We start from the raw sequence: 13,732 nt of genomic DNA on the forward strand, positions 1-13,732 counted from the left end.
CTCTCAAAACCCCTTATGTAATTTGTCTGCATGTATTGTATTGCATGTGTGATGCAGTACAGTGGATTGTACCTGGTATTTTTTAAAATTACGTATTTTATTAAATTAAAGCATACGTCAGGGAAAAAAAACATATTTTATACATCTCTTCAATACATGCACACTTACCAATGTTTTTTCTTTTTAAAGTGATAATATACCCTCTTTTTTATGTAAAATTGTATGTCCAGATTTAACTATTATCAATTTTTATTGCCTAAATTTGTGCTGTGGTCTTGACTGGGGGTGGGAGGGCGGGGTCCCAAACTCCTGAAGAAGAAGGTGCTACCTTTGAAACGTTTGGACCCAAGCGAGGTCCCCTCGAACTGTGGAGTGTACTACTTTAGGGTTTAGGATGAGCATCTCAATGAGTACGTGTTTGTGAGTACATTTTTAAGATAATTTTTTTAAATGTTATGGGATGATGGACTAGGCAGGTGCACCTTCATTTGTTTTCCACATTGGCTTCAGGACACCCCCAGTCCTAGCGGGCAGCAAAGCTTGAAGTTTTATCCCCATGATATGAACTCATCTCCAGTACCTTTACCGGGCTATCACATTTATGCTCAGGAGACATTTTCGCTGATGGCTCCCCCTGTCTGTTTGTGAGTGTCTCCTTTGCATTGCCAGGTGCTCAGGAGAGATCCATGTATGTGCACTTCCAGCAGACGTTGTGTGTGCCCTTTGAAATTGACTTTGGCAAGCCGCGCCCCAGCTCCCTTCTCCTCCTTAAAATTTGAATGATGGCAGCTGGAGCTTATCGCTCTGCTGTCCGCAGTGTATGTTGTACAAGTGGGAAGTACAGCGACTGGCAGCGGTGACAAGGGCAGCAGGCAAGTGTTCAAAGATGGGGGTATCACTAGGGTGTTTTCTTATTGTGAATGCATTAAAGGATACGTTCACCTTTGGAACATGTTACATGTTCCACCCGTTCTTAGAGTGAAACATGTAACATGTTCCCGATCCTGCAGCCGCCGCACGCTTCCCCCCTCTCCCTATGACTGAAGTACGGGGAAAAGTTCCCCGTACTAGCTGTCACTTTTCAAAAACAGGGCGGCTCCACCCACTACAGGTCCTGATAGCCTTAGCGGTTGCGGCTTGTAGTCCTCAATAAACTACCACGGCACTGTAAGCGCTGTGGTAGTTAATTGATTCTTCCTATCAGAAGTATTGGCTTGCCCATATGGGATGTACGAGCAAGCAGACACATTGACAGTCTGCAGGAGACCTGCATGACATCAGCGATCTGCCAATCACTGGTGCAATGCTTTAGAGGCTTCTAACACAAAAACAAAATAAATGCACATTTTTTTACCTTCAAAAAAATGTGCATTTATTATTTTTTGTGTAAATGTGAACTTCTCCTTTAAGGTAAAAAGAGTTAAACCATTAGTACTACTTTAAATGCCCTGCAAATACAGAAATATACCTGTTGATGTGTTAGAAACATAGTGGGGTCTATCCTTCCTATATGACATGAGAACACAGTAAGGGGATTTTACTTTTACTTACTAGTTTTCATTTTCAAACTGGACAAGTTTAAAGTGGTAGTAAACCTAAAATAAACAGGAAAAATGAGTTTCCCCTGCATGGTAATGTTATAATGTACTAGAATGCATTGTATACCAGCACATCATAAAAGACTTACCTCTGTCAGTGCTGCAGAGGCTTCCATCTTCACCCAGTCTTCCTTCTAGGTTCCAGGGCTGTGGCCACTTGAATGACTGAAGCTGTGATGACGTCACTCCCTCCCATGCACACGGAAGCTATGGCCGCAGCATGCAGCTCTGAAGGAACGGCACAGGTTACCATACCCAGAAATGCTCCTTGAAGCTGGAAATCACTGAGGTAGACAATGCTACTTTAGTGATCACTTGTTTCCGGGTCCTGTGCTGAGTGGCCAGCTTAATGCATTCTGAACACTTTTGGGGGGGGAAATTTCCAGGAGTCAGATTATCTGAAAGCTGAAAAGATACACACTCCCAGCTGCTACATCAGTATATGTAACCACCTCTCCTCCTTCACTGCCACTGATGTACGTCTTATGCCAGTGGCCGTGATTATTATTATAATACAGGATTTATACAGCTCCAACAGTTTGCTCAGCGCTTTACAATATAAAGGGAGACAATACAGCAACAATACAGTTCAGTACAAGAGGGTTAGGAGGGCCCTGCTCCTTGAAGCTTATAATCTAAGAGGGAGGGACTGGTGGTACAAAAGGTAATAACTGTGTGGGATGGACCGATAGGAGGAATAGAAGATTCAGTTATTAGCTGAAGGCACGATAGGCTTCCCTGCAGAGATAGGTTTTCAGAGATCTTCTAAAAGTGGGCAGAGTAGGCGATAGTCTGATAGGTTGGGGTAGAGAGTTCCAGAGGATGGGGGAGGCTCTGGAGAAGTCCTGGAGATGAGCATGGGAGGAGGAGATAAGGGAGCTAGAGAGCAGGAGGTTGTAGGAGGAGCGGAGAGGACGGTTTGGGTGATATTTGGAGACAAGATTGGTGATGTAATTTGGGGCAGAGTTATAAATGGTTTTAGATGTTATTAATGTTTTGAATTGTATTCATTGGTCAATGGGAAGCCAGTGGAGGGATTGGCAGAGAGGGATGGCAGATATGGAACGGTTAGTAAGGTGGATGAGTATGGCAGCAGCATTCATGATAGACTGAAGAGGGGATAGCCTGAGATGAGGTAGGCCAATGAGGAGGGAGTTACAATAGTCAAGGCAAGAGATAACCAGGGAGTGAATAGGTTGCTTAGTAGTTTCAGAGGTTAAGAACGGGCGTATCTTGGAGATGTTTTGGAGGTGAAGTTTACAAGTTTTGGACAGTGATTGGATTAAAGGGACAGATGGGAGTCTAGGATTACACCTAGTACCCTGACATGAGGGGAGGGACTGATGGTTGTATTATTGATCTTGATGGAGAAGTCAGGGGAGGGGGCACGATCTGGAGGGAAAAGCTCAGTTTTATAAAGATTGAGTTTGAGGAAGTGGAGTGACATCCATGCCGATATGTCACTTAGTAGGTTAGTAATGCGAGAGGAGACTAAAGGGGGGAGGTGAAAATAGAAAGATAGATTTGTGTGTCATTAGCATAGAGATGGTACTTAAAGACATGGGAATTTTATCAAGTGACCAAGGGACGAGGTGTAGATGGAAAGAGAAGGGGTCCAAGGATGGAACCTTGAGGAACCCCTACAGAAAGAGGAAGTGTAGAGGAGGAGACACAGTTATAGGTAACACTGAAGGAGCGCTGTGATATGTAGGAGGAGAATCAGGAGAGAGCAGAGTCTTGGAGGCCAAGAGAGTGGTGTTTTTTGAGAAGGAGGGGATGGTCAACAGTATCAAAAGCCACAGAGAGGTCAAGTAGTAAGAGTACGGAGTAGTGGTCATTGGTTTTAGCAGCTAGTAATTCATTAGTGAGTTTTAGTAGGGCAGTTTCAGTGGAGTGGAGTGAGCGAAAGCCAGACTGTAAAGGGTCAAGAAGGTCATTGTTAGTGAGGTAGGAGCTCAGGCGATTGTATACTAAGCGTTCTGGAGGGCTTTTTAAGTATGGGAGTGATGTGTGCATGCTTTAGAGGGGTGGGGAAGGCACCAATAGAGAGGGACAGATTGAAGGTGTGAGTGAGGGAGCATAGGATAGAAGAAGAGGGTGAATATAGTAGTTGTGAGGGGACAGGATCCAGGGGGCAGGTAGTGAGATGGGCTTCTGAGAAAACTTTAGTGGCCTCTTCGGTAGTAGCAAGGTCAAAAGAGGAAAGTGTTGAAGGAGGTTTAGTATAAAGTATGCTAAGTGGGATTAGATGTCTGTACAGTGGAAATGCCCCTACAAATTGCATCAATCTTGTTTTTAAAATGATTTGCAATCTCGTAAGCAGTGAGTGAGGTACTGTGTGGAGGTGGAGAAAGTAGAGCGGTAAAAGTAGAGAAGAGACTACAAGGACTGGATGACAAGGTATTAATAAGAGTGACAAAGTAGGCTTGTTTGAAAGCATGAAAGGGTAGGGTTTAAGCCCCACAGCTGGCAAAATGTGATGGCGATCCAAGGGGGGTTGCCACTCAGGACATTTATGCATCCCTGGAACCGTAGCAGATACATGTACAACCCTTTTGGCATCATCCAGGAGGAAACTGCTTAGCACGTTTTTGGGAGTGCTCTTTTGCTCAGGACCTGTTGAGGGCCTTGGAATCAGAACTCAAGGACTTTATGCTCAGGCAGCCATCACACACTTTGGTGTGTTGAACAGACTTTTATGTGGGACTTTTACTTAGGACATTGACAGTGCCTGGCGGATGCTGTGTTGTTTCAAGGACGCTTTATGGTGCATCAGGAAGCTCCTCATCCACCAGCAGCAGAGGATGTTCATTGAGGACTGTTGCAGAGTGGTCCACAGTCTGCTCAGAGGCTATAACTTGATGGACTTCAAGGAGGAAGAGGACGTCTGAAGATTTCCCCTTTCCCTACACTCCCTTGTGTGTCTTTGTCCTTTCAATAAAGCTTCGGGCCTGTGAACTCTGTTTCCCAGCCCTCTCTCCTACCCCTCCCCCCCCCCATCACACTCGCTGCTTATGGAATTGTTTTTGTTCATTTGGTAATGTTTTGCATGCTACGGTTTATGTTGCAGTGCCATGTAGGATGTGTGGGATGGGTCTAAATCAGTCACTGCGCATCTGCTCTGGTGGAACCTTAGGGGGCCACAAACAGTCTCGGGGTAAGCGGCGTCATGCATGATGGGATGGTTCGGAGAACTTTTTGTTCCGCACACCACGTTAGGCATTATACCGCTGAGTCAATGTATTTATTGTATGATTAGAACGGTATTGTTATGTGGTGTATTTATGCGCTGCGTCACAGTACAGGGTGGAATGTGCCCCGATTAAGTATCTTTTTTTATACTTATGTAAAAATTAAAGTATATTTAAAAAAAAAAAAAAGCTGGAAAAATGTGAATAAACCCTCCAACCTACCCTACAAGGCTTTTTGATTTTCTTACCTGGTGAAGGAAAATACAGTGGGGGATTTACTAAAACTGGTTCACTCAGAATCTGATGCAGCTGTGCATGATAGCCAATCAGCCTCTTAACCTCAGCTTCTTCAATTAAGCTTTGGCAATAAAACCTGGAAGCTGGTTGGTTTCTATTCAGAAGTGCACCTGATTTTGCACTCTAGTAAATAAACCCCAGTGTGTCTCCTACATATGGATGTTCAAGTTGCAAACTTTCAGAGGTGCTAACATGTGTTTGCATGTCTGATAATATAAAGCTGGGTACACACACTCATTTTTTTTTTTTTGTTCAACCCCGTGGGTTTAATGGAAAAAAACTGACAGATCGTCATATCAACACAAGCGATGTTTGATTCTGCGATCTCCCCTGCTGTGCCTTTGTGTTCTGACGGTGGGGGGCTCTCTTCTCCAGAACACACTGATCAGTGCTCACAGCCATTGTTTGCAAGCACTGACTTGTTGGCCTTATGAACAAATTGGACTTGCACTCAGAATGGAACTTGTTTGTAAGTAGAGGACCTCACTGCTTTTTTTGATTGAAAAAGATACTTTATTACATAAGTATAAAAAAACATGATACTCGTTATCGGGGTACATCTCACCCTATACTGCGACGCAGCGCACCACATTGCAATATAGTTCCAAGCATACGATAAATACATTCAATAAATAAATACATTCACTCAGCGGTATGATGCCTCGCGTGATGTGCGTGGCGGGCGAATCCCCAGACCAACACGTCATGCATAACACCGCTTACCCCGAGACCATAGCATCCTAAAACAAAGTACATTTCTTAACCTTACAGAGTCATGCAAAAAAACCGGATGTTACACTTTACAATAAGCATCGGGTGTGGGGGGGGGGGGGGAAAGAAGGGGACACAGGCCCGAAGCTTTATTGAAGGGACAAAGACACGCAAGGGGGAGTAGGGGGAAGGGGAGATCTTCAGACGTCCTCTTCCTCCTTAAAGTCCATCAAGGTATAGTCTGAGCAGACTGAGGATCAGTCTGCGGCAGTCCTCAATGGACATCCTCTCCCGCTGGTGGATGAGGCGCTTCCTGGCGCACCATAAAGCGTCCTTAAAACAACACAGCACCCGCCAGGCGCCGTCAATGTCCTCCAGAGAAAAAGTTCCACAGAATAGTCAATTCAGCACCCCAAAGTGTGTGATGGCTGTCTGTGGTACAAAGTCCTTGAGTTCAGGTTCCAGGACCCTCAACAGGTCCTGAGCAAAAGAGCACTCCCAGAAAACGTGATGAGACGTTTCCTCATGGATGATGCAGAAGGGGCAGTGTCTGTATCTGCTCAGGTTCCTGGCATGCATAAATGTCCTGAGAGGCAAACCTCCTTGGATTGCCATCCATGCCAGGTCCTTGTGCCTGTTGGTGAGGATGTTTGAAGAAACATTCCTCCACACCACCTTGCAGGTGTCTGAAGGCAGGCCTGGAACCGACTCCAAAATGTCACTTGCTCTGATGAGCTTGTAAATGGTCTTTGGCTTCCACAAGTCAGGCTTGACTCCCTGTAGCCCCTGCTCCTTGATAAACTTGAAGGTATCCAGGTAGTACCAAGGGGTGTCCTAGTTGTAGGGGATGGAACTGTCCCAATTGTCCCATCCGAGGGACCTCCAGAGAAGCAACAGGAAGAAGCGTGACATTGCGTTCCCGCCAGAGTCCATAATCCTTTTGGGCAAAGTTCTGCGGATGCAGTTGCAGGCAAAGAACACCGGACCTCACTGCTGCTTTACTTGGTTGCAAGGGATCATTAATCCAGAGCTGCAAACGCATCCAAGACTGCTGGCCACCTACAGTCTACTCCACTGCTGTCATTCCTATGGGTACCTATGGTTCTGCACCCTAGAAAGCAAATGCTTTTATATCATGAATCAGTTTTATACCCTACTAGATTCCTTGCTATCACTACTCTAGTTCACATTTTTGGTTGAGTTTGGTGTTTTTGTGGCCCTTACCGTCAGCTCTGGAAACAAATTTACATTAAATATTTAGTTTGCAATCATTGAAAATGACCAGATTACATAGTGATTTTAATTCTCCTTTGATTCATTATTTATGGCAATGTACTTGTTTATCTAGTCAGTAGTTTAACATCTTTTCTTATAGAGCTTCTAAGTTTTCAGACCTTCATTTTGTAATATTTTACGTTTTTTATATTGCAGTTACTTTGTTTGAGTTAATCTAAATGATTTAGAAATTGAAAAAAAATTGTTTGGACAAGACCTGTTATTCTCTTTTTCTGTTACTTTATCGTGTGTATATAATTGTTAACCAGCTATTAATTTAAATGGTAGCTTGTTAAGTAATTAAAGAACTTTTTAAATCTAGCAGTTATCAGTAACAAGTAAACTGTCTTGTTAGGAAGGCACAAATGTATGTGGTTGTCAAAGAGTTAAGGTTTTCCTGACTTGTAACAAAATAAAAAAAAGTAAGAGCTACAGGAGGCGGGATAAACTTCAATTGGCTAAGGGATGCTGGATATGCAAATGTAATGACTGGAGTACTTGTAAGCTATAGAATTGAATTCAGAGTATAAGTAAATGCATTGAGAGACACGTTTTAAAATTAGGAACACATTTAACATTTTTTAGAGTTTAATGTTTAGGAATATTGTTAGTAATGTTGTGGAGTGATTTGTACTTTTTACATGTTAATTTTTAAAAAGGTTGCTACAATGTGAAAGGGGTGCTCGTAACATTTGCCCTTTAACTAACACAGTGACTAGTTAAGACTATACTTTCAGGGATCATTTCTATAGTTCTTGACTGTTGGAATGTGCTCTAAAGTGTACAAACTCATCAATCACGATGAGGAGTGTAAGTGTTTCTTTCTGAGCGTGAAGTGGGCTTACAGTGTTGTTTTTTATTGCATCTGCTGTTTGCCGTTGGTGACCGTTTCCTGCTTTTACTTTGAAAGCAGGGAGGAAAGAAACACAAGCTGAGTGATTGTTTTATAGTGTCTGAAAATTAGAATACATTATGTTTCTCTTGTTGGGATGGATAGTGTGGCTTTTTGGACCTGTTCTGATGTCTAGACACTGGGTTTTTGTTTTTCATACCTCTGCGGATGAAAAAAAAAAAAGTGCTCTACAGTGTACAAACTCACCAACCATGATGATTAGCGTTCGTGTTTCTTTCTGAGCGTGAAGTGGGCTTACAGTGTTGCAGCTGCCGTTAGCTGTTGATGACCGTTCCATGCTTTTATTTCAAAGGCAAGGAGGGAAGAAACACAAGCTGAGTAACAAAAAAAAGTTAGGAGGCGGGGTAAATTTCATTTGGTTAAGGGCTGCTGGATATGCAAATGTAATGACTGGGGTACTGGTAAGCTAAAGAATTCAGAGCATAAATACATAGAAAGACACGTTCTATAGTTAGGAACACATTTAATATTTTTTGAAAGCAGTTTAGTGTTTGGGAATGTTATTAACTGTGTGTAATTATATATATATATATATTTTTTTTTCCTTTTCAAAAGGTCGCTACAATGTGAAAGGGATGCTCGTAACATTTGCCCTTTAACTAACACAGTGACTAGTTAAGACTATACTTTCAGGGATCATTTCTATAGTTCTTGACTGTTGGAATGTGCTCTAAAGTGTACAAACTCACCAATCGCGATGAGGAGTATAAGTGTTTCTTTCTGAGCGTGAAGTGGGCTTAGTGTTGTTTTTTTTATTGCATCTGCTGTTTGCCGTTGGTGACCGTTTCCTGCTTTTACTTTCGAAAGCAGGGAGGAAAGAAACACAAGCTGAGTGATTGTTTTATAGTGTCTAAAAATTAGAGTATGTTATGTTTCTCTTGTTGGGATGGAGAGTGTGGGTTTTTGGATCTGTTTTGATGTTCAGAAACTGTTGGGTTTTTTCCCTCTGTGTTATTGGAAGATCTTTCTTCAGGATAGCTCTCTGCTCTAGGTGGTTGGCTAGGTGTACCATGTGAAAACCTTTGTCCCTGTCTTGTGCCCTGCAGAATCAGTGTAGAGCAGTGTTTCTCAACTCCAGTCCTCATGGACCCCCAACAGGTCATGTTTTCAGGATTTCCCTCAGATGAAACAGCTGTGGTAATTACTAAGGCAGTGAAACTGATCAAATCACCTGTGCAAAATAATGGAAATCCTAAAAACATGACCTGTTGGGGGTCCATGAGGACTGGAGTTGAGAAACACTGGTGTAGAGGTACTACTCCTTTTGGGGGGTGGACTAAAGCACACCCCCCAAGTGCACTTTTTTGTGTTTGTGTTTTGCACTTGCATGTTTTTTGTTTACTTATGGGTTTTTGTTTTTCACACCTCTGCGGATTTAAAAAAAAAAAAAAAAGTGCTCTACAGTGTACAAACTCACCAACCATGATGATTAGCGTTAGTGTTTCTTTCTGAGCGTGACGTGGGCTTACAGTGTTGCAGCTGCTGTTAGCTGTTGATGACCGTTCCATGCTTTTATTTCAAAGGCAAGGAGGGAAGAAACAAGCTGAGTAACAAAAAAAAAGTTAGGAGGCGGGGTAAATTTCATTTGGTTAAGGGCTGCTGGATATGCAAATGTAATGACTGGGGTACTGGTAAGCTAAAGAATTCAGAGCATAAATACATAGAAAGACACGTTATATATAGTTAGGAACACATGTAATATTTTTTGAAAGCAGTTTAGTGTTTGGGAATGTTGTTATTAACTGTGTGTAATTATATATATATATATTTTTTTTTTTCCTTTTTAAAAGGTCGCTACAATGTGAAAGGGATGCTTGTAACATATGCCCTTTAACTAACACAGTGACTAGTTAAGACTATACTTTCAGGGATCATTTCTATAGTGCTTGACTGTTGGAATGTGCTCTAAAGTGTACAAACTCACCAATCACGATGAGGAGTGTAAGTGTTTCTTTCTGAGCGCGAAGTGGGCTTACAGTGTTGTTTTTTATTGCATCTGCTGTTTGCCGTTGGTGACCGTTTCCTGCTTTTACTTTGAAAGCAGGGAGGAAAGAAACACAAGCTGAGTGATTGTTTTAATAGGTTAAAAGATTAGATTATAATAAATGCAGTTTCTTGAACAGGGGTAGACAATCTTTTATACAGTGTGTTGAAAATATTTTCAAAGAAATTAAAAGTGCTATTAGTATAAAAATGTCAACTTACTACTCTGTCACAAAAAATAATTTTTATTAGGTGAATGCATTAACTTACTTAAATAATGGTAAGAAAAGAACATTGAGCTTTCAAATATCAATTGTAAGGTAAATGGTAATTTACCACTGTGCTGCAAGTTGAGTACGGTAAGTTTAAAATGAATATGCTAGCCAAGGATGTCTGCAAAATAATATACAGTTGGAAATAAAATGAGATGATAGTGGTCATACTAATAAAGTTCTCTTAGATCATCCCAAATTCCTGTACCTTCACACCCCAGATCATCCTCACTATCTTTATCTTCACTCCTCAGATCACCCTAATGTCTGCACTTTCACACATCCGATCAGCTCTAATTCCTGTTTCCTCAGGGCTCAGATCATTCCCAAATCCTGTATCATAACACCCCAGTGTTCACCTTTTCATTTTTTTTTCTGTAAAGGTCAATTAACACTTAAAAGCCAAACTCCAGGAAAAGTTTTTAGTTACGCTATTGGTAACTACTACTTTAAAACATCTATTGGTAGCCTTAGGCTGGTTTTAGAAAACACTGACTAAATGTATATGTGTATGCAAGTCCTGATTATACAGTTCCTTGAAAAAGTATTCATACCCTTTGAAATGTTCCATATTTTGTCATGTTACAACCAAAAATGTAAATGCATTTTATTGGGATTTTGTGATAGACCAATAGAAAGTGGCACATAATTGTGAAGTGAAAATAAATTGATAAATGGTTTTCAAACTTTTTTACAAATAAATATCTGAGAAGTGTGGTGTGTATTTGTATTCAACTCTCCCGAGTCAATATTCTGTAGAGCCAACTTTTTGCTGCAATTGCATCTGCAAGTCTTTTTGAGGAAGTCTCTACCAGCTTTGCACATCTAGAGTATGAAACATTTGCTCATTCTTCTTCGCAAAGTAGCTCAAGCTCAAGTCCTGCCATTCTGAATTGGATTTAGGTCTGGGCTTTGACTGGATCATTCTAACACATTAATCTGCTTTGATCTAAACCAGGAGTCTCCAAACTTTCTACACAAAGGGCAAATTTATTGTCCTTCAGACTTTAGGGGGGGATGGACCGTAGCCAGTGGAAGTAGAATCTTTCCTGGAATCCCTATCTTTTGTATTAGGGGAAGGAATAGTGCCCCATTCTTGATGTCAGTCGGAGGAATTATGTTCCATTGTTGGTATCAGTGGGTGGAATAGTGTCTTGTATCAGTGGGATGAATAATGCCCCAAGGGCTGGCTAAAGGCAAGCAAATGGGCCACAATTTGGAGACCACTGATTTAAACCTTTCCATTGTAGCTCAGGCTTTATGTTTAGGGTCCTTGTCCTGCTGGAAGGTGAACCTCCACCCCACTTTCAAGTCTTTTGCAGACTCTAACAGGTTTTCTTCTAAGATTGCCCTGTATTTGGCTCCATCCATCTTCCCATGAACTCTGACCAGCTTCCCTGTCCCTCTAGAAGTAAAGCATTCCCACAACATTATGCTGCCACTACCATGTTTTTACGGTGGGGATAGTGTGTTCAGGGTGATGTGCAGTGTTGGTTTTCCACCACACATAGCGTTTTGCTTATAGGCCAAAAAGTAAAATTTTGGTCTCATCTGACCAGAGTACCTTCTTCCACATGTTTGCTGTGTCCCCCACATGGCTTCTTGCAAACTGCAAACGAGACTTCTTATGGCTTTCTTTCGACAGTGGCTTTATTCTCGCCACTCTTCCATAAAGGCCAGATTTGTGGAGTGCACGACTAATAGTTGTCATGTGAACAGATTCTCCCACATGAGCTGTGGATCTCTGCAGCTCCTCCAGAGTTGCCAGAGTTACGGCCTCTTAGCTGCTTCTCTGAATAATGCTCTCCTTGCCCGGCCTGTAAGTTTAGGTGGACGGCCATGTCTTGGTAGGTTTGCAGTTGTGCCATACTCTTTCCATTTTTGGATGATAGATTGAACAGTACTCCGTGAGATGTTCAAAGCTTAGGATATTTTTTTATAACCTAATCCTTCTTTAAACTTCTCCATAATTTTATCCCTGACCTGTCTGGTGTGTTCCTTGGCCTTCAGGAAGCTGTTTGTTCACTAATGTTCTCTAACAAACCTCTGAGGGCTTCACAGGACAGCTGTATTTATACTGATATTAAATTGAACAAAGGTGGACTCTATTTACTAATTAGGTGACTTCTAGTTTTACTAGATTTTAGTTAGGGGTATCAGAGTAAAGGGGGCTGAGTACAAATGCACACCACAGTTCTCAGATATTTATTTGTAAAATAATTTGAAAACCATTGATAATTTTCCTTCCACTTCACAATTATGTGTTACTTTGTGTTGGTCTATCACATAAAATCCCAACAAAATACATTTACGTTTTTGGTTGTAACATGACAAAACATGGAAAATTTCAAGGGGTATGAATACTTTTTCAAATCACTGTATGTCCAGTGGGAATATTATGGCTTCTTTTTTTAGCCAGAGTTTTCTAAAAGTTGAAGTTTTCAATAGAAGAAAAGATTGTAGTTACCAATAGTTGTTCTAAAGTTGTACATAATTCCCAATAAAAGTTCTAAAGCAGTAGTTACCAAGCCCTGTTCTACGGCAATAGTTTCTTCTATTGGGAACTACTATTTTATAACAGGGTTTGGTAACTACTGCTTTAGAACTTCTATTGAGAACTACTACTTTAGAATGTTTAAAGCAACCTACTACTTTATTCTATTGGGTCTAAGGTAGTAGCTCCCAAACCCTGTTGTAAGGCTACATTTGCACAGGTGTTTAGATATGGTGTGAATAACAATGGCAGGAATCTACTAATTCTGCTGCTGTTTTTGACACCTGTGGGAAGCTAGCTGCAGCCGCCCAGCCTGTGCAGTACACTTTTATGATAGATTGATGGCAGCTGCATTATTCTTGGCTGTTCACACAGCCAGCAATTACCTTAGGACATACTTTTTATGTGAATACAATTTATATGTCCTAAAATGGGAATCTAGCTGACTGCTTTGAAGTTACTTTCTGGTTTCTGGTGGAGTTCTTTGAAATGTAAATGGACATTCACACAAGCATGTTATATCCACTAGTTTCTTTAGATAGCAATCTTCCCAGCTGGAGGTGTGAATAGCATTCTAACACAAGAAATACTGGTGTTACAAGACTTCTAGTAACAAAATATACATTCAATATATATCCACTTAATCAAAACCAAAATGTCTGACATACAAAATGGCTGTTCCATTTTCCCTCACACAAGTGAGTGGGTAGGATTAGCTGTGAAAGCTGGCAGACTCCCATTGCTTTCAATGAGGCTGCTTGTCGCATGTAATCAGGCTGTTAGTGCATTCACAAGTGTGGATGTACACTAAATCCTTTATTGCAGTGAGGTGCTTACAAAATGTTTGCTGCAGAAAGGGTTAACAGCCAGTTGCAGATAAACTTATCTATAATGTCATCCCTTCCAAATGGAGCCAGGTGTATGGCTACTGAGGGAGGGGAATGTTCAGAGGGAGAGCAGGCGCACTGATAGTGAAAGCCTGGCCATGAGCTGGCTCA

General features: G+C 41.5%; 1 protein-coding gene, 1 long non-coding RNA gene, 3 other non-coding genes and 2 pseudogenes across 5 annotated transcripts in view; 6 read left to right on the forward strand and 1 right to left on the reverse strand.

Annotated features, from left to right (window-relative positions):
• The window catches only part of TEX14 (testis expressed 14, intercellular bridge forming factor), a 206,445-nt gene that overhangs the window by 7,690 nt on the left and 185,023 nt on the right, over positions 1-13,732 (forward strand). The window lies entirely within an intron of this gene.
• On the reverse strand, positions 5,577-8,300 carry LOC149460840 (uncharacterized). Its single transcript, XR_016313021.1, has 2 exons — positions 8,172-8,300; positions 5,577-6,908 (listed from the first exon to the last, which is right to left on the reverse strand). It is a non-coding gene; the product is annotated as an uncharacterized LOC149460840 (long non-coding RNA).
• LOC149460841 (small nucleolar RNA U3) lies at positions 7,794-8,012 on the forward strand. Its single transcript, XR_016313026.1, has one exon. It is a non-coding gene; the product is annotated as a small nucleolar RNA U3 (small nucleolar RNA).
• On the forward strand, positions 8,115-8,305 carry LOC149460842 (small nucleolar RNA U3; annotated as a pseudogene).
• Positions 8,603-8,822, forward strand: LOC149460843 (small nucleolar RNA U3). Its single transcript, XR_016313025.1, has one exon. It is a non-coding gene; the product is annotated as a small nucleolar RNA U3 (small nucleolar RNA).
• LOC149460844 (small nucleolar RNA U3) lies at positions 9,335-9,534 on the forward strand (annotated as a pseudogene).
• Positions 9,838-10,056, forward strand: LOC149460845 (small nucleolar RNA U3). Its single transcript, XR_016313024.1, has one exon. It is a non-coding gene; the product is annotated as a small nucleolar RNA U3 (small nucleolar RNA).

The sequence above is a fragment of the Staurois parvus genome, unplaced genomic scaffold (assembly GCF_062004578.1).
Source record: "Staurois parvus isolate SC_StPar_1 unplaced genomic scaffold, SC_StPar_1.0 ptg000220l, whole genome shotgun sequence".
NCBI classification, from domain to species: domain Eukaryota; kingdom Metazoa; phylum Chordata; class Amphibia; order Anura; family Ranidae; genus Staurois; species Staurois parvus.